The sequence below is a fragment of the Eptesicus fuscus genome, chromosome 17 (assembly GCF_027574615.1).
Source record: "Eptesicus fuscus isolate TK198812 chromosome 17, DD_ASM_mEF_20220401, whole genome shotgun sequence".
NCBI lineage: Eukaryota > Metazoa > Chordata > Mammalia > Chiroptera > Vespertilionidae > Eptesicus > Eptesicus fuscus.
This window is the reverse complement of record NC_072489.1, coordinates 32,174,745-32,196,185: the sequence shown is the minus strand read 5'-3', so window position 1 is coordinate 32,196,185 and position 21,441 is coordinate 32,174,745. Positions and strand designations below refer to the sequence as shown.

The 21,441-nt window shown below is 35.6% G+C and overlaps 1 protein-coding gene across 2 annotated transcripts in view; it reads left to right on the top strand.

The window, feature by feature from the left end:
- Nucleotides 1-21,441, top strand: part of PRKG1 (protein kinase cGMP-dependent 1) — a 1,119,499-nt gene that overhangs the window by 959,507 nt on the left and 138,551 nt on the right. The gene's annotated exons all lie outside the window — the stretch shown is intronic.

The window sequence follows — 21,441 nt, the reverse complement described above, 5'->3', positions numbered from 1 at the left end:
CAGCTTCCTCAAGTCATTATAAGCCATGGGAGGGTTACCTCAAAGACGCTCTTTTGACAAAGCAATGAATTTTAGACAAAGACCAATACTATGGGGAAGACACAGCTGCAGTCTTCTCTATCTATTCCACTAAAGAAACAAGATACATAATGAAATCTAAAATGTTAATTCAAATATTTTAAATTCTCAAGTGAGTCTGAGAGTCTGAGGAATGACATTTTTACATAAAGCCTGCTGAGCCGTGAGAATCATTTGGGAAACTTTCTCCAGCCTTCACAATGTCTCAAAATATTTACACTATCACAAACAAGATTATTACATGTTTTTTGAAGTTATCTCTGTAAATCATCACTTGAACTTTTAAAATGTGCTGTATCTCATGTCTCAATGTCTTAGATAGAATTTCTGGAGAATATAAGAAAAGATCTTAAAAGTAGCAACTATTTAACTAACAAGATGACAAAGTTTTGGCAATTTTTTATTATTTAAGATTATGAAGCTCAGGTACTCTGAGTCTATGGTCCATAGATTTTTATCACCAGTGTGTTACTTTCCAATGCTGCCTTTGGGTATTACTTGTCAGTCCAACAATTCTGCTACTTATTGCTTTAATCCCAGCTTGGGGACATATATAAGATAGAAACTATGATTTGCCATGTGAAATAGAGTATTGCTGGCATAATCACCTAGGCTATATCAACATGGTAAAAATGTATCGTGAAAAATACTGAATTTATAAAATATAACATGGATCTCATTGTTGGCACTTTTCTGGGTTGCAGTGGTTATTTTAAACATTTCTATTTTTCAAATTATATACACACATATACACAAACATACACTGGCTAAATATTGATATACTAGAGACCTGGTGCATGGATTTGTGCACCGGTGGGGTCCCTTGGCTTGGCCTGCAGGGATCAGGCCAAAACCCACAGTCCAACATGCCCCGAGGGGTCCCAGATTGTGAGAGGACACAGGCCAGGTTGAGGGACCCCACCAGTGCATGAATCTGTGCACCAGGCCTCTAGTATGCATATAAGATCTTTGGTTAATCTCTTCCCGCCCTTCCCTCTTCCCCCCTTCCCTCTGAGATTTATCAGTCTGTTTCATGTTTCCATGCCTGTGCATTGAGTGTCTGTCCCCTGGTGGTCAGTGTGTGTCATAGCTACCGGTCAAACGATCACTTAGGCTTTTATATATAGATAGATACTATCCTTACACAGGGGAGATAAAGGCTAAGAGAGTTTGAATGACAGCAGACATCTCGGAACTTTTATGGGGAATAACACAAACATTGAGTTAGTTTTTCTTGTCTCATATATGTTCCTTCTCCTGTGCCACCTTTCTCTTTTTAAACTCCAGAAGAGAGTTTAAGATGTTAAAATATCTGTCAGCACAATTAAATTATACCAAGGAAGCCACAAACATATGAGAGGTGATCACTTTTCAACTCTGTGATAACTGGTAAAATAACCTTGTGAAAGCTTTTGAGTGTGTACATGCTTTTTCAGAGATCTCTGGTCCCTGCGATGCTGCGATGTCTTCCAAGACCTTTTTCCTATTAAGGCAGCTCATTTTTCCTTTTTTTTTTTTTTCTTTTGTCAAGAAAATGTATGATTTGACCTCCTGGCCATTTGGAGAAAGGAAGTTAATGAATATCTGCCATTTATTTAAATATAAAAAGCCTTACCCCCCCAAAAAAAGACTTTAAAATAAGAACAACAATTCAATAATAATACAACTCTCCTAAATTGGTCATGTACAGTCATGCCTTTACTTGGTTTAGGATGGTGGTTCCTTGTCTTCTCTGCTTCAGTCTGGTACACACACTCCCTTCCCCTCCCCCCACTTCACATGTCTTCAGACCCTTGCCATGCACCTTGGGAGCAAAAATCAGGGTCATGATGCACCATGTGTTTATCTCAAAGGTAGCACTAGACAGCCTTTAGAGGATCTGATTTGGAGTTAAGGCTGCCTAAGCAGCAGACCTCTGTTTTTATAATATGTTGAAACTTAGCCCATTTTACATAGGCAGTTTTTTGTTGTTGTGGTTGTTTTGCTTTGTTTTCTTTTTAGAAATATGAAAGGATAAAAGAAGAAATATCAATACCTTAGGACAAGCATGTCAAACTCAAAGATTAACATGGGCCAAATAAACAAGGTTTAAGTTTATGTGGGCCGCAAAAAAAAAACAAAAGCTTCAATTTTCCTAGAAACATAGGTTTATTTTGATAGAGACATGCTGAATACAAAGGGCTAAAACAAATGAGTAATCATAAACATAAAATAATAGAACATTTTAATAAAAATATTTTTCTTGAATATTAACTTACCAGACAATAACTGCACAAATTAATAAGTGTAACACAAACCTATTTTTCTTGTTCTCCAAAAGCGAAATATTTCCTGTTGCACCACCAAACAAGTCAGTCCAAGACTAATGATGTGGCAACCGGCTGCTAAAATATTTGCTGCTAGTATTAGTGGAGAGAAATGGTGCACCTGCATGTAAGGCACGTAAGGGAAATGAATGCAACACAATTATTGTAATCAGTCATTAGCGAACGTTGGAGTTCGTTATTAATAATTATGTATAACAGGATATTGTAAAAATTAAGTTATGAAATTTTTATCAAAACATTTCTTACATAAAGTTATATTGGCTGGGCCACAAAAATATTTGTTGTGGGCCACATGTGGCCCGCAGGCCGCGAGTTTGACACGCTTGTCCTGGGAAATATATATTGAGAAACTGAAGCAAAAGAGTCATGGTATATGTGGGGGCAGGAGCAGATAAGAAAAGGGTATAAAGCTAGAACCATACCTGTTCTGGGAGATGCAGTATGCCTTTCAGAGCTGGGCCATAGTTTGGAGTTGTGCTTTCCAGCAAAAGTACAAAGAGCTCATAAAATATAAAAAGACTGATTTCTCAAAAGAGCATGATTTACCCACATTGCTGGTATGGCCTTGAAACAGTCTGCCTACCATAGTTGTAGTGTTGTTCCTTTGTGTGACTAATTATGTGTACAGCTTCATGTTCTGGATGGCCATACTCTTGTGACAGTTGAATTACTGAAAAACATCAGATGCTCAAATACTGGTATGTTCTGTTGGACTGATAAAGTATCTGAGCCAGCTGGGCCAGGAAATGTTCACTAATGCTTATCAGTGCTGGAATTGCCACAGAGGTCTTCATGTAGATGATCTCATGCACTGTGGATAGTATAGTGCCATTTTTACAGATAAGCAGACTCAGGTTCAACCAGGTTAAGTGGCTTGTCTAAAGATATATAACTAGTTGGGTCCATAACTGAATGTGTTAAACTCCAGTGCCCATACTCTTTGATCATATAGGAAATTGCAGATGGAAGGAAGAAATAATGAAGTAGGAGAAATATTTTGGAGAAGCAATTTCAGATTCTTCTTTAGAGATTTATTTAGAGCACATGGCACAGCATATAGCACCATAGTAAATGTACAAAAATATCAGCTGTTATGCTAACACTTTGTTACAACAATTTCTCTCCCTTGGCAGTGTAATGACAGCCTTTGCTGACATCTTACTAGGATTATAGGATTTGTAGATTAAAAAAAAAAAAGATAGTGTATATTGTGATGTTTTCCTATTCTTATTAAAATATCTTAGCAGAGATGCTGGTTATAAGTGTTGTAGCCATTCTATTGCTTTGACACTAAGAGATTTTAAATAGAGCCCAGGAAGTTTGTTGCTGATAGATGGTATCCTTGTGTATGTCTGTGGGAATGCTTTAATCCTGTCTAATTTTAGGCTTTCTCTAGCTATAAATAGTTTGTTCTTGAGATCAAGGTGAAATGCCTCCAGGCTGAGAAGTTTCCTGGAGACACTTGTGCAGTGTTATTTGAGAGTTCACTGTTTATATCTTCAGTTAAGTAGTTTGGACCTCTCTCTAGGTCCTTCTGTCATCTGACTCCTGCCCTCCTTTCTAGGCTGATAATTACATTACTCCCTGACTTTGACTGTAGTGCTTTAAAGACACAGAAATACTTGTAGTTTCTCTACTGTTTTTCAATTGTCTGCTTTTGCTCGAAGAATTTTTCTCTCCTAATATGCCTACTCACGTCCAACCCGCTCCACTGTATCCCACCTCTTACCTTGCCTGGCTAACTCTATTCTTTAGGACTCAACCCAACCATAAGTTCTTCCAGAAAGGCAAGGCCTGAAGTGCTCCAGCAAGGTGGCACCTGCCGCTCCCCTCTGTGCTGGCCATACCATTGCATATTTAATTTTAGTTATAATTACATTTTGTAATTGTACGGGTGCTCTGCACTTTACTTTTCCCCTGTCCTCTGCCTAGAAACACATTTGATGGCTGAGAAAACTAAGGTCATAAGTAGTTTATTGTTGATAAATCTTTATTGAGGAAAGTATTACCTATGTCCCTTTATTCCCCTATTGACCCCTTCTAGCCTCCCCACTACCCGCCCCAGGCCTTCAGCACCCTATTGTCTGTATCTATGGGTTATGCATATATGCATGCAAGTTTTTTGGTTGATCTCGTCCCACCCACCCACCCACCCATTCCACCCTCTCACGCCTCCCCTCTTCTTCCCCCCCCCCCCCCCGCGCATTCCCTATGATATTCGACAGTCTGTTCCATGCTTCTGTGTTTCTGGATCTATTTTGTTCTTCAGTGTATTTTGTTCATTACATTCCACATATGAGTGAGATCACATCATTCTTGTCTTTCTCTGACTGGCTTATTTTGCTTAGCATAATACTCCCCAGGTCCCTCCATGCTGTCTCAAATGGTGAAAGATCTTTGTTTTTTTATTGCTGCATAGTATTCCATGGTGTAAATGTACCACAGCTTTTTTATCCACTCCTCTACTGATGGGCTCTTGGCTGTTTCCAGATCTTAGCTATTGTAAATTGCACCTCTATGAACATAGAGGTGCATGCATTCTTTCTGATAGGTGTTTCAGGTTTCTTTAAGATGATCTATGATATAGTAGAGTATGTGTCATTTCAACATATTTGGTGTTGGTAGTCCAAATACCTCTATGATTATCCATGTGTTTTTTTTTATGCTCTGTGTGTGTGTGTGTGTGTGTGTGTGTGAGTGAGTGTGAGAGAGAGAGAGAGAGAGAGAGAGAGAGAGAGAGAGGGAGAGAGGGAGGGAGAGGGAGAGGGAGAGTGGGTGCTTCTTGGCTTTGGGAAAGGGGAGTTGATCGTCCTTCTGAGGCAGACTGTTTACATACCTAATGAAGATATTATGAATATTGACAAGTTACTTCTTCAGGCTCTTTTTGTCTTCTCACTGTACTCATAAATTGTCTTCCATGTCTTGTTTCTTCTCATATACTACTTGACGTTGCCAGAAGGATCTTCTTAACACTTACGATCATGTCACCTGCTTACCCTTCAATAAATATTTAAAATGTACAAATGTCACAACTTAGTATTCTCTGTCTGCTACAGTATAGCCCCAGGCTACTTTCTTGCTAAAACTTCTATAGGCCCTCCACCCAAGTTGGTTCCAGTGGAGTTGAACTTCTCAATATACCCCCCTCATCTGTGCTATGTTCTCTATTTAGAACACACTTCTGTAACTACAAAAATAAATTCTGTAAGTATTTTCTTTTTATTACTGTTATTTTTTTAATCCTCACCTCTGGATATGTTTTTATTGATTTTGAGAGAGAGAGAGTGAATAAAACATCGGTGTGAAAGAGAAACATTGATCGTTTGCCTCCTATATGCACTTCAACTAAGGATGGAACCCACAACCTAGGTATGTGCCCTGACTGGGAATAGAACCCACAACCTTTTTGGTGTACAGAAACCATGCTTCAACCAACTGAGCCACCAGGCCTGGACAAATGCTGTAAATATTTTAAAACCCAGCAAAGTCTCCTTTTTTTTTTTTACACAGTCATTTGTAAGATTTATTTATTTTCCTTCCAGATCTATACATATATATTTAGTCTTTGGGATTTATAATTTTCTCCCCTTGTATCATAATTGTTTTTGTGTTTCTCACATAAATTCCTGGAGCTTTAATTCCACTTAATTGAAAGATGGAAGTAAGCATCTGTATCATATATGTAATAATGGTTCTTTTAGTTGTAACAAAGTTCAACTCACACTAGTAAGACTCAGAAAGGGACCATCTTAGGTGGATAATGAGCTGCCTTATGGACCTAAAGTTCCTTGGACCCCTCAGAAACTATAATGAACAGCCAATAAATCCATTCAAAACAAGTAGGATTCTCTCTCTTATTTCAGCACTTTCAGTGCACATCTTTCAACATTTCTTGCTGTAGACCTCTTTTCTCCGCCTCTTCTATCTATGTAGTGGCAATGGTTCAGCCAGCGCTCTCAAGTTTTTACATGTTCTCAGGTACAAGTATCCTTGATTCCCAGTTTCCCTAAACAGAATCTGATTGGCCAGTTTAGTAAGAGCCAGTTAGCTATGACTACTTAACTTCAAGCATCTATGTCTAATCAGTTACGAGCATGAGAGCCAAGAGGCAAAGAAAAGGGTTATTAAAGGTTCACCTGGGTGGGCTTAAAGTAAAGGACATGATTAGAGAATTGTGATTGTGGTACAATGAGATGACATTCTAAAAATGTATCTGTTGTTGTGAGGATCAAGTATGATCATTTGTGATCACAGTATCATGTATAACCTATAGTCAGACTACCTGGTTTCGAATCATTCCCTTTGCCACTCAGCTTTACAGCACTGGGAAAACTGCTTAATCTCTATTTACCTCAGTTTCTTCATCTGTCAAACTGGGAAAGTATAATGGTAACTAAATTGTTGTGAAGAAAGAGTAAGTTTGAAAGTATAAATTCCTATTATAGATATTGACATGGTGATCACAATAAATATTACTTATTTTTAAATATTATTTTCATAGTCACAAATCTGTTATTAGCATAAAATAAAGGATTTTTTTGTCCGACCTCTAATACTTTATTAAACTATAAATTTCTTGAGAGTAAGGACTATATATCACTCTAACATGGCTTCTTATACATTTTAGACACAGTAATAGGATAGATAGATGGATGGATAGAAGGGATGAAGAAAAGAAGAAGTAGAAAGAGGACAGGAGGGAGAGAAGGAAGAATAAACCATTCAAACACACTTTAGGAAAGAAAGATTTGGCTTATTTGTTCATAAAGATTATCAACCCACCATCACGGGCAGATAAAAAATAATGCAACGTGCATCTGATGCAATGATATGACTGTATCAGCTCCATTAATTGAAATACTAGACAGCTCTATCTGGTTGCAAGATAAGATACATATTTCAATTTTGAGATTAAGTATGAATATAGTAACTGGTGGTTGCGAGTATAGCGCTGTAGACACACATAATTATAACCACTAGCTACGTTAATTAAGATTATTAAAAGTTTCATGAAGACATTATTTAATGAACAGGTTATTAGCTTTGTGATCTTTAAAAATCTATCAAATGAGATGGTTTTATTAAACCAATTATGTTTACTGAGCATTTTCTTTTGAGCTATTTTCCATGTAAAGTCTATGAACATTATTGTCGAATCACTGAGTAATTACCTTCAGTGTAGATTTCACTTCTGATACTGCCAAGAAAACATCAATTAAGCACTTGCACCCGATGAGCCCTTGAGAGATAGTTGCAGAAAAGCCCAAGAATGGAAGGGCGTGGCAGAGCAGTACCTATAATAATAAAAAAGTGTAATATGCTAATTAGACCGGAAGTCTTTCTGAACGACCTTCCAGATGAAGCTGAGGCTGCGAGGGAATCTTGGTCCCGGGTGCCTGCCGGAGGCCAGAGGGAAGCCTGGGTCCTGGGTGCCAGAGGGAAGCTGGTGCCGGCAGCTGGGGGAAGGAAGGCCTACTCTTGCATGAATTTCATGCATCAGGTCTCTAGTTTTTTATATAACTGTGCTTATAGTGAGGTGAGTGTGAGTTCATGTGTATCTTGTTACTCTGTTAGGATGGTCAAGGCAAATAAGCCTGCAGAAATACACTCCTTGACCACAGCCTTTAAACTGGCAAGAATAGAAACTCCCAAGGTCAGAAAGATGGCACGATGAGTGGCAGGTACATGGACATAGGGAGCAGGTAAATAATTTAAAATCCAGCTGTGTTTCTTTTTAATGGTATGATTGCCCCAGGCATATCCTCAAATCTCTCCAAGGTTTATTTCCTTCATCGGTTTAGGTAGAGGCAAACTTTGTCTGTAAAGAGAGAGAATAAATATTCTAGGCTTTGAAGATCACATATGGTCTCTGTCACATATTCTTTTTGTTGTTGCTTCTTTTATTTTTAACTCTTTAACAGTGTAAAAGCCATTCATACCTTGAGGACTGTACCAAAACAAGCTGCTGGCTAGTCCAGACACATAGTTTTCTGAAATCACATCCTTATGTTATTCCGAGATTTCACTTTTAAGCAGCAAATACCTGGAAATGAGAAGTACTCAATAATTGTAGGTTCTCCCAAGTATCAATGAAGCTAAAATGTTGGTAGCTTCAAAAATAGCTACTGCTGTTTTTAAAATGACCCTATTCTGTTATCATTTGAACCTCAGGATTCTCAGCTATAAATTCAAGGTAACAATTCAGGCCTATTGCTGCCTGCCTGCCTAGTGTTCCTACTGCAGTAGGTGCTCAATTGAAGATTGTTCACTAATACTAGTCGTACGGGCAATACCAGCACCTCAGCATTCATAGAGAAGTGGCTGTGAGTGGAGGGTGGTAGGTAAAATACAGAGTTCTGCAGGACCCAGAATACAAAGGACAATTAAAGAATAGTTTTGCAAACATCCCATATCTGTCAGTCAGTTACTGCCATGTACACTGAAATATGGGTATATTGAGTAGAGGGAATAATGAGAGCAAATGGCTGGTATGATTTAGGGAATACTTTTTGGTACTACCATTGTTATCACTAACTTTATCTAAATATTTTTCTTCTTACAATTATCCAGGGAGGACTTAACGTTTTGGTTTCTTTGTTTTTTTCCTAGCAATTCACTTTAGTCTCTAACAGCCAAAAAGAAAACAACATAATAAATCCTACACAACTGGGAGTACATTGGACATGCTTTCCTCCTGCTCATCCTATTTTTTATATAGGCTTAATGCGGTAAAACAATCTGTTGAATTTTTAAAGGTATTTGTATAGTCGATATGTGGCCATTTATAATTTCTCCAGTCCCAACCCTGCTAGCCTCATTTCTCTCTCCTCTTTTTGCTCCCAGGGTTTCAGCCATTTTGAATTACCTGCTGTTCCCTGTACACCAGATTATCTCATGCTTTCTCACAGTCTGTTCCTGGTGATAGAACCACCTCACTTTTTCTGTTGCTAAATCTCTATGTGCATATTAGTTCTTCTCGGAGGCATCACTTCTTCCCACAGCTTTTCATGATTTTCTCCACCATCAATCCACGTCCCTCCATCACTCATCATACAGTCAAGTTTGGGGCATTTCCATGTGATGATGTGTCACTTTGTTCACACCTCCAACAAATTCTGATACTACTACATTATATATTACTAGAGGCCCATTGCATGAGATTCGTGCACAGGTAGGATCCCTAGGCCTGCCCGGAGATCAGGGCCCATCTGTGGGGTGACCGGCAAGGCAATCAGGGGGCCCCCACTGGCACCTCCCTTGGCGGTCCTGACACCGCCCGCTCACCAGCCCCGCCCGGGAGGCCACACCCTCCGTTTGCCCCACTGCTGCCAGTCACCTCCCGCCCAGTAGTGCCACCCACTCACCAAACAGCCCTGCCCCCCTCTGCTGCCACCGGTCACCTCCCTCTGCGGTGGTCAGTGCACGTCATAGCGACTGGTTGTTCCACATGTCATTCTGCTATTCGGTCGATTTGTATATCAGGCTTTTATTATATAGGTTAACTATCAATTATCTGTCTTACCTGCTAGATTGTAATGTCTTGCAGGGCAAGTATTTTGTTCTTTACCCCTTTTTTATATCCAGCACCTACGATGATCACCTGCCTCAGAGCCTATATTCAGAAACTTTACTTAGGGTTGTCAGATAAAATACAAGGCATTGGTTGAGTTTGAATTTCAGATAAATAATGAATAGTTATTTTTTACTATAAGTACGCACATGAGGGCACACTTAAATTTAAAAAGTCTTTATTGTTTATCTGAAATTCAAATTAAAATAGGTGCCCTGTATTTTTATTTGCTAAATCTGAGAACCCCTCTTTATTGTATATCTGAATGAATGAATGTCATTCTTTCTGAATTATAACATAAAACCATTTTAATCAATTTTTGTAGTTTTCAGATTAAAGAACAAACCACAGTAGAAAATTTTGTCAGTGTGATTTGAAATCCTTGATTGCATTTGAAGCATGTTTTTACATTAACAACAGAGGAGCTTTTTATAAAGAAATGACTATTAATCCTTGATGAACTTTCTAGATTAATAGAGGCATGGAAGTAATGATGTCTAATCAGTAGGTAAATAAGAATGAATAGAATCTATTGGGGTTAGACATTGCATAATAGTAATAATGAAATTATGTTATTGTCTAATGTTTGCTGAGTGATTTCAGTAGTCAGGCACTGATCTAGGTGTTTTTTATATATTTAGTTATTCTTTATGAAATTGTCCCTACTAAATATTATTATTTTCCCAACTTCTTCCCCAAGAAAATTGAAAAGCAAAGATCTTACTCAAGATCACACAGTCAATTAATGTCACATCTGGTATTTGAACCTGTATGAAGTAACTCTTACTTACTCTGCAAAGATTTAACATGACTTAATATATGTGGTTAATGTACCTCATGTGATTAAATTATGAAAACTTTTAAAGAGAAAATTTGTTTTTCAATGACTAGCAGAAATGCTAAACTATATTTTCAAAGAAATGTTAAATATAAAATATTAATTATTAGATACACGTGGATGTCTATATAAAATGTGTGTGTAGATACACATGCAAATGGTAGCTTAACATCTTACGAGATCTAAAGTGCCACCCTAAAGAGTGTTAACTTAAAAAGCAGATGCCCCTTCTGAAAAAATACCTTCCTTAGTTTGTCATCTAGTTCTCATGATTGCTGGCAGTAAAAGTGGGGCAAAAGTCAGTGCTGTAAGTGACACTGACCAATACTGTGCCAAATGTTTTTACTTGTTCCACCTGCTAAGCGGGTACCTCTTCAGGGTATTCAGAATAGGCCAGCGTAAGTTAGCTCCAGCCCTGCTAGCTGGGGATTGCTTTGCGGTGAGAGTTGACAGGTGGCCCAGGCACGCACAGTGGCTAACCATGCAGTCAACACAGAGGAGACCTTCTAGGAGAGTTAAAGACCTCACCAGCCTCTACCCACAAATTGCTTGTAAGAGTCAATTTCTATTATTTCATATATGTACTTTAAAAAATATTTATTTTATAACAGGTAATTCAAATACATAATATTAAATTCAAAAGTCTCCTCTGACTTTCAATTACACATCCACTTCCCTGAGTATAGTTACTTTTTCTAATGCATCCCAAAGTAATCCATGCATTTTGATATATGCTTATTTGTTTGTTTGTATTTTACGTAAATGAAAGCATACACTCATGGTTATGCACCATGGTCTGTTCACTTAAGTTATCCTGGAAATTATATACACATAGGTTTTCTTTCATTATTTTAATATAATTTTAACAATTACCTTGCATTTATTATATATATATAATCCTATAGAGATGGATATTTACATTTTTCAACTTTGTTATTACATATTTTTAAGTTTGTATATACTGTAGTAATATTCTTTTAATGTTCTTATTTTCCAACAGTGTGAAATGCATGCAGGGTATATAGTTGAAAGACATTTTTCTTAAATAATGCTGAATTGTTAGGCAGAGATGAATTGTCTACAAAGGCTGTACTAGGTAATATTTTCACTTTTCTCATTGTGAGATGAGACATATTTTCATTTCTTATCTATGAACTGTCTGTTTATAGTCTTTGCTCATTTTTTGTGAGGTGTTGTTGTTTTATTTTTATTGACTTGAAGAAACTCTTTACATATTAAATAAATTAGCTTTCAAATATTTAGTATGAAAATTGTATAATATTTTAAAATCATTATGCTATGTATAATTTAAATTGCATTGGCTGAGCAGTTAGTGCATGTCTAATACACCAAAATTCTTGGTAAAATTTGATTGATATATTAAGTACAATACTTCATTTGCCTTTTCTAACATCAACTGTAAGAGTTTATATTATTTGCAGTAACTAGGCTGTAGCAATTTTTATTCACATTGGCCTTATATACCCATAGCCATGACTTTCTTTCTTTACCAATTAACTTTTTTTCTGTTTACCTTTAATTCAAATTTATCTTCAGTTTGGACGAAGTTGCAGCATATTAGTTGAAGTGAATTCTGAAATCACCAAAACATTTTGTTTATTCAATTAATGCAAAATAGGAAATATTTGATGAGCAAGTAACAAAAATAAGAGATCTTTTACAGTTTAACTCAATTTAAAATTCTGGATATTTCTCTTCCCTAAATAAGCCCAATTAAAAATCTCAGTGTTAAATTTTAATGATCAAAATATGCTTTTATAGACTTTTTTACATTGTTCTGGACCTCTGCTTATAAGAATATATTATTTCAAATGAACATTACTGATTTCCATGTGAAAATTTATTTTATTGGTCACAGATAAAAATATGAATATGAAAATCTATGCCATGATATGCCACTTACATATTCATCACAATTATTGGCTTATAAGATCCTTTTCTTTTAAAAGAAATATGATTGGATTCAATATAAAATTGTCTCAGGAGCATTGAAAGCCTTAATAATTAAAACTTTTAAAAAGTGCCCATATTGGTAAAATTCTAACTATTAGAGAGGAGAATAGAATAGTGATGTCAATCTTCATTTCACATGTGAAAAATGAAACGGAGACTGGGGCATTTACTCAAGATCTCATGCAAAGTTGGCAAGAGAACAAGAAATAGAAGCTACTCTCCTGACATGTGGTCTAGAAATCTTGACAAGAAAGAACACCCTCCTGGCTTGAAGGCACTTTAGTTAACCTTTGAAGTATGTGACCACGCAACTTAACATTGATTTCATTATGCATCATGGAGATTCATTAGTACATCACCAGCCATCATTCCAATGTGCTTCCTTTTCCTCTACTTTTTAAAGGCAGGAGAAAATGAAGGCTTACTATTTAGCTCTGTGAAGAGCAGAAGAAACAAAGAAAAAGGAAAAGATCAATGCATTATATTATACTTTTGAAGTCCTCATGACCCCTAGGACAACTGTAAAATAATTTATTAATATCTTCTCTTAAAATTCAAACTTTTCTGGCCAATTGCATTACAGAATTCCATGAAGACTCTCTGAAAAGTAAAATAAACCACCTGATTTATCTTAATGCAGATTATTTTATGAAGTATGGATCTGAGAAGGGGAAACATAGAATTAAGCAGAAAGTGAATGCTTGATTTAAATAAACAAACTGAATATGCATTATGTTGTACACCAGGTTTGATTGTTTAATTTTTTTTCTCTTAAAATGTCACAAAATCACTTAGAAAAAGACTAAAAGGGTACCTAAAAAAACAATGGCATTATAATATTTAAATTTCTATTTCCAAATAACTATAAAATAACAGAACAAATGGGAAAAATAAGCTCTTCCTTCTCTCCATAAAATACACTCTTGGAAGATATTATTTAAACTTGTAAGACTTTGCCAAAGAGTTTAATATGTGAAGCTAGAGAACAGAGTAAATACCATTTGTATGCTAGTAACAAAAACAAAACTAGGATTCAGAATTTTGTCAGTGCTTATTTCTTACCCTAGTTATAATGGAATATAGAGGTAACAATCTTTAATGAGCAAAATCCATCAGTCACATCAACAGTCAGAAGAAGAAATGCATTAAAATATGAAATATGGAAGTAGTATGCATAACTCTTAAATCGCTGCTAAGCTAGGGTCCCAAAGGGAGAACATCAGAAAAGAAATAGCAATATGCATCATGTTGCAATTGCTTTTTTCTCCCCTTTCACTTTTACTAATTCCATGTATTAGGTTGTACCAAATGAAATTGCCAGTCATTTTTAACCTGAAATAAAAAAGGACGTTTTATTTGGTTCAACCCAATGAATGTCTATGTTTATTGTCATTGAAGCATGCCATAGAATGCAAAGTTTATATGTCACATAAAAAATTCATCATGCCATCCACTCGTGAGGGGTATATGAAAAAAAGAAGTGAAAACTGAATTCTTCCAAATTACTCTTTTTTTACGTACTGTGATCTTCCATGGGTATAGATCCAAGAAGATTTGCATTTGCTCAAGAAGTGAATTGATACCATAAATGGAAATATTCACCTATGCTACGAAGAAGAATAAACTTTAGAGTTACTTTATGGATGACACATAACCATTCTGCTCCAAGCATTCTCTTTAAGGTCATGTCATGAGTCCCTATTACTGACGGGAAACCAGAGATTGCCTTGGGTGGACTCTAGAAAGTAGATCTGAACTAAATTCAATTCTGTGTTAATCATGAGTTGATATATAATATTTTTGATAATACATCAATTTTTATGCACTTGCTTTTTCATTACTCCTATATTCTACATTAGAGGATTCTAAAGGGCAGAGACCATATTTTCTGTTTATACATGTTTTTAATATGCAAATGGATTTATAGTAACATTTATTTTAATAAGTGAAAAGGCCATCAGTGTTCTAATATTATTAATCTAAAATGGTTTTCTTGATACTTTACTTCATTATGACATACAAATTGTTTCCCCAAAATTGAGCTTAAGCTTTTCAACTGGTTTTTAAGATTTTATTTAATATGGGAAAGAAAAAAATAGCTCACTTAGGCAATCTTTAAATACACACACACACACACACACACACACACACACACACACACACACACATTATATACACATGTATATTTGTATAGCCTACAGGCACTGAATGATGTGGTCCTGTCTTTCTTTGTGGCGTGTCCTGGTCCCTGACTTTTTTTCTCAATCCTCAGGGCAATTGCATATTTTATACTTGTTTCCTAAAAAATACATTTTCAGACCCATCTTGCTAACCCAACTAACTCATCTTTTGGGGCTTAGTTTTTAATGTCCTCAAAAAAATTGGCCTCTGAATTGCCAAGTGAAATGCTCCCTAATATATCTCTGATTGCATGATGTTAGATCAGTATTTTTAGTTATACATTTGCATACTAATTTAACATCTGTCTCCACTAGACCTCAGGGTTCAGGCATTCAGAATATAATAGCCTTCAGTAAACATGTTGTAAAATGATTATTGACTTATTATTATTGTATTCATGATACATGCGATTACTTAAGAATAATAAAGTGAAGGAGATTCACCAAGATATTAACCTTAATTATCTCTTGGTGTATGGTATTACAGTATTTTTCTATTTCTCTCTTTCTCTTAATCTTTTTTAACTATTTTTCTGTAATTATATGTAGACATTTTTATGGGAATTTTTGTTTTTTAAAAATGCTATTGAGAGACAACAGAATAAAAAAAAGAACAAACACAAAAAATTTAAAAGAGAAAAATGTATTAGAAAAAAATAGAAAGTTTGCATATATGAACATATGAATTAGAATAGAGGGTCCTTGGAGGAGCCATCTGCATGTGCACGGGCATGAGATAACAGCTGGCATATTTTAAAGAAATAGTTGTTTGTCACAAGAGTAGTAGAGACTAGTCTGTGAAAGTCCACATAGAGCCTAGAAAGGTGATAAGCCAGGTAGTGGAGGACCTCAAACTCTAAATGTGTAGGAACTTTTCTTTCTTGAATGTTCCTTTTGAAAGCTCTCATGAAGAGTTGGCATGACTAGATTTACATTTGAAAATGTGAGAGTGAAATATGGATTAGGAAAGGAAGGGAGTGGAGGCCGTGAGGTCAGCTATAAGGGCTTAGTAGCATTTCAGGGTACAGATGGTGACAGCCCAGAGTAGAACAATGGCTATGGAAATGCAAAGGAAGGATGGATAGGAGAGAAAAGACAAAGGACCAGTATGATCAAACGCATGCACTGATGGAGAGAGAACAGTAAAAAATAGATCTAATCTGTGGAGGCTAGGTAAATGCAAGAATGATGATGTCATTTACCAGGATAAGGGTACCCAAGGAAAAGAGTGGTTTTGAGGCTAAGAGAAAATTAGATAGGTTTGAGTTAAAGGTTGCAATGGAGCTTCCAGACAGGGATGTCCAGTAGGAGAGAGGTAAATGTTAAGAAATTAAGACTTTAAAGTCATTAATATAATTCTAATAGCTGATGCCATAGAATTATGGTGAGATTTCCTTAATAAGAGAAATAAGAGCAATAAAAAAGAAGGCAGAAAAAAATATTTTTGGAGAAACACCTAGTTTTCAGTGAACTAGGGAAGAGGACTTAAGAAAACAAATTGAGAAAGTGGTGTTGGAAAACAATTGGGAGACTGATATTATCATAGAGACTTAGGGAAGAAGGTTTTATGAGAGAAAGAGTATTCAACAGAGTAACATGCTTCCTGGATATTAGAGGACCCTAAAGTGATTATGATGATGATGATGACAACTGTGGTGATGATAATACGCTATCATTTATTGGTTGCTTATTCTGTGCCAAGCTTAATTAGAAGACATGTATGATTTGCATGTCTTAATTCATTTTGCACTTAGTATGTGTGTTCTATCAGAATATGGAGGTGTAAGTCATGTTGAAATAACTTCATGACTAAATAGAAAGTAGATCAGTGAATGGCCTGATACAACTTATTCTTCAAAAACACCTGCTCTGGGAATAAAATTTCAAATAGCACAGTTGAATTTTGCCATAAACTCTACAATTCTAGTTCATAATTAATTCAAAGTATAATTTCACTTTAAGTGGCCCTTTGATACTGGTCATATTCTATTAATTTTAAATATCCTACTTGTTGTAGTAAGATTGCCCTTGATTTTGAGTTGAAAAGGATTTATTTTGTCCTATGTGATCCAGACTTAACTGTGGACATTGAGCTGTTGCATTTGATTGAGAATGAAGGGCCCTGATTCATGGATGGCTGTAAATTCATAGGCAATTGGAGTAGTGTAAGTTTCCAAGAAGGCTGGCACCAAGGGAATGCTAGGACTTTGTTGATGGCAGTCACGTTACTCTAGAGTCCAGAAGGGAGAGCCCTTACTCAGACAGAGCCTTTGCTTGAACTACATCCTACTTTGGCCTCGTGCACTCTGTGTTCCCCTGAGATATAAATCAACTCTTCGGTTCTCTACCAGCCATAAGACACAAGAACATTACTTCAGAACAAGAAGAGTCCATGTTAAAGCCTTGATATGGATTATTCAGATACTGACAGTGATTCCACTTTGGGATACAGCGATGATGAAGATTCCAGTGATGAAGTTCAAAGAATATCAGAGTCAGTGCACAGAAAACTGTTATTTGAAAATATTTTTGGATATTTTTCATGCTCTATGATTTCCCTGAAAGCAATTTCTAACTCTTCCAAAAATGCTTAAAAGAAGAATAGTACTAAACTGCATAGCTTTGACAATAATTAATCATTAATCAATAGCAACTTTGTAAAATATCTGTTAATCTGCCAAAAAGTAGCTACTTCTGCAATAATACATGTTATTAATTGTCATGCTAAAATCAACTAATACTTGTAGAGAAATGCATGGATCTGAAACTTTATTTTTAAAGAAGATGAACATGGTAAGCCTGGACTGTTATATAGATGTGTGTATATTTATTTGCTATAAAGAAGTGTGCTGAGTGTTCAAAGGCAATATGTGTTTGGTGAAAGTTTTTAAGTATATTGTACGCATAACTCTAGATATACAATTCTCTCATGGCCAATTTTTTTTTAAATCTCATATATTCATCTATTATAAATTATTAAATACCTTAATCTACCAAAAACTAAAATGGAAAGAAACCTCAGTTTTTAAAAATAACACCATCTCCCTTTTTTCTTCTCTTTTCCCATGTCTAAATCTAATTACATGAAACCCTGTTAACTTAGGTTCGCTAACACAGAAGTTCTGTGAGAAACCAGAACAGCTATGTGTGAACAAAGATAAGTTTTATAACAACATGGAGCTATTAGGACCTCTGCATTATATGAGTATGCAATATTTTATATCTGAATCCAAATGATATTTGCTTTTGATATGTTCCTTTGATCTACAAAGGAAATAAGCATACACAGTAAGTCACAGTATTGTCAGCTTATGTGAGTAATATTTTCTCATTATAAGTTTCTACTGTCTCTCATAAAATAAGGAATTTATATATGTCAGTACTAGGTAAGACATTAAATGGTACTTTACAGGAGCAGCTCTCTGAGTACATAGGTATGACATTTTAGACAATTGCATAGACTGTCATAGTGGCATTAAGTACCTTAATACACAATGACAATGTAATGGCCACATGAGTTAGGCATTGAATGAACTTGGCCTTGAATAATTTTTGATTTTTATGTAGCATTATTATAAAGTAATATAACAGGGCTAGGACATAGCTATGGAGATAAATTCTAATAGTTTGGGAATCGAAATGCTTTACTGAATTAGCTTTGCAATTGGGCACTCATAAACATACTAATGCTGTTTTTATTAACAATTACATATATTTTTACAATGATGGACAGAGACATTATGACTACTTACTACTCAGAAGTTGTTTTGCATTAAAATTAAGTCAGAACTGTTGTGTAAATAAATTGGACAGCAGTGTATCAACAGTGGACTGTTTTGGAAAGAACATGGACTTTGGAGCCAGCCAGATCTTTTTTCAAATTCCAAGGCTACAACTCATTAGCTATGTCTGACTTTGGGTGTGTTACCTAACCTTTATACCCCTGTGTAAATCTGGGATAAAATATCCACCTCTGTTAGATGCATTAAATTATGTTTGTGTGAGATTTCATATATATACTAGATGCTCATTAATTGGCAAATATTATAATCTCTTGTTTAATATGTTGTTTTCCTACATTATACATCTCTTCTGTTTTGGTATATGTCACTTTACAAGGTACTAAGCCTGATTGTAGGCTGTCACTTACAGATTTTCTTAAAATAAAATATTTTCAATTTCTGTTGACTGTGTCACTCTTCTGATCTTTGATTTTTCCCCATCTACACTTAAAAAATCTATTCACTTATTGTTGCAAGAAAACTAAATTCATTTTTAAAATATATTCAATTTATGCCAGATAATATGATGAAATTTTAAAATATTGAATATTTATAAGGAAATCATTTTTTAAAATTTATATGCACAGAAAATATTATTTAAAAAGAAGCATTATCTTGTATATTTCATAATTTGAAAGACTGTGAGCAGTTTCTAAATTGCCAAGATAGAAATATGTTTTAGGGAAAGTGAGATTTAATATGATGTTCTGTATAAAGCTATGATGTGGTTGTTTGTGTGGGTGTGTTTAACAATGACAGCAATTTGTAATAATTTATACTGAATTGAGCAACCTCCTTAGAAATAAGCCATTCACACAATTTATAGAAGACCTGATGGGCATCACTGACATTTTCTACTTATGTCCACTGCTTCAAATTCCCACTCAGAAAGTGATAATGGAATTGAAAATATGTTGTCTACTTCTATGGAGCAAAAAGAAAATCCACACTTCGTTCTTGGGTAGGAATGTTTCGTAAAACACATCGCCCTATAAGGACAGACATGACAGCACTGGTGACAAGAGCTAGGAATAATAAACAACAGAACACATCGCTCCCTATGTGCCAGGCATTGTGATAAACAAATCTTCGATTATCTCATTTAATATGACACAGTGAGTAGGCATTCTTACCATCCCCATTTTTACAGATGAGAAACCTGAGCCTTTCACACAACTTGCAGCTTGTCTTGCAAAACCACTACAGTGGGATTCCAGAGCCTGTGTAGTGGGCCTGGGACTGTGGTGCCGGTGCCATCCTGCACTACACATTTCCTAAGCACTTCCTGTGTGTCAGCCATTTAGGGTAAAATGGAGAGCAAAACTAGCCATGGAACCTGCCCTCATGTGGTTTAGTAGGAGGAACATAGTGTCATTAAACCAGTAAATGTATAATTGCAGTGATAGGTGGTTGGACAAAGAGGTACGCAGGGCCATGAGAATGAAAAAAATAGCGAACATGTTCTCATTAATTCACATGGTTCTCCTGAGGAAGGGGCACGTAGGCTGAGATCCAAAGGATAAGCAGGGGTGAAGTAGGCAAGAGTTGGAGACAAGATTCCTAGGCTTAGGGAAGGCACGTTAAAGGAGATGAAGTGTTCAGAGATGGAAAGGAGGACATTTTGGCTGGAAAGGGGAGAATGTGAGGGAGGCACTGGGAGGAGGATGCTGGGAGTTGTGGAGACGATAATGAAAACTTTAGAATCACAAGAGAACTTAGGATGGTAGGTGGGTTAAAAATGACAATAATCAATACCCTTTTTGTTTCCTAAGTAATGACCAGTGAGAAACAAATGGGAAAGGATGCCACTCACGAGAAACTAATGATATGAAACACCTAAGAATACTGTTTTTGAAATGTCAGCTCTAAGTGAAAAAGATTAAGAAATATTATTTAAAGACAGAAAACTAGATCTGAACAAGTGGAGAGTCATGCCATATGTTCTTGTATGGAAATTATTAGAATCAGAATCCGTTTTTTCTGAAATCAATATATAAATGTAATACAACTCTAGCAGAGTCCAAGAGTGGGTTTCTTTAGGAGAGGAAATTTATTTTAAAGTCTATATAAAATGTGAATGTTTAAGAATATCATCAAGATATTTCTGAAAAAGAATTTCAGTAAGGGGAAACTTGCTGTACCAAATTCTAAATGCAGAATAGTTACTGTAAAGCAACAATGATCTTAATAGCATGATGTAATATTAACAATGAAAGAAAAAAGATCAGTGGAAAAAATACAGAGTTCAGAATTATATGTGATAACTTGGTATATTTAAAAAAATGAATATCCACTGAAAATATCTTTATTTTTAAGACTTAACGTCTCTATCCTGTAGAAACATATGATGTTTTAATTATGCTTTTTGGAATGTGTTAACACTATATTATTTCCTATGTACATATCTCTGTAATGTATTTCAAACTCATATTCATCATTAATTATATTAACTTAGAAATATTACCTTTCTAGGAAAGAGAGTACGTTTTCAAATATAACTTACGTTTTTATGTCAGTGGTACCATTAAATTTTTAGTAGCTCAAAATGACATGTGAATGCTAATTTACCAAATCCACCTTTGACCACTGGATCAGACAGAAATATCAGGGCAGGTTTTTTAAAGGTTTAAGAGGTTGACAGATATCCCTACAGTGACAAATTACAAGCTTCTAAAGAGAGAGTATATACAAA